General features: G+C 44.4%; 1 protein-coding gene across 1 annotated transcript in view; it reads left to right on the forward strand.

Moving 5' to 3' along the window:
• LOC119594199 (nephrin-like) overlaps positions 1-505 on the forward strand; it is a 95,703-nt gene that overhangs the window by 77,921 nt on the left and 17,277 nt on the right. The window lies entirely within an intron of this gene.

Here is a 505-nt window from a genome sequence, read left to right on the forward strand (position 1 = left end):
GAGGCTACGACTCAAACAGCTTACCAAACCGCATGGACTAAAATCAAACAAAGAATCAAACACAGGGTTGATTAAAACCACATCGACACAAATACACAAAATCAACACCATCTCCATCACCACAGTCTTATCCAGAGCGCAGGAGATGAATATTTGATCGAGACGGTTTCCCCTCGAAAGCCCGGCTGCAAAGGGATCCATTTATACAGTTCCGCGAGATAGATGGAGATTGAGAGACTTTGCCGGGTCCCCGCTGGCTTATAGGGGACACTCCTGTATTCGTGCGATTGCCGATTTGGATAGTATTTTGCATTGTTTTTAATGAAATAGCTACGCGGGGAATGGGGTAGGGAGGGTGTGTGTGGGTGTATAAATGTTTCGGGATGGTTTTTGAAGAGTGGATGGTTAGTGGGTGAAGTGAAAGGTGTGGGTAGGTAAATATTAGAGAGGGTAAGATGGAGGCCACATTATTTTTTTTTTCTCGCAATTTTTGCTTTCCGAGAAT

This window comes from Penaeus monodon, chromosome 33 (assembly GCF_015228065.2).
Source record: "Penaeus monodon isolate SGIC_2016 chromosome 33, NSTDA_Pmon_1, whole genome shotgun sequence".
In the NCBI taxonomy this organism is placed as follows: Eukaryota; Metazoa; Arthropoda; class Malacostraca; order Decapoda; family Penaeidae; genus Penaeus; species Penaeus monodon.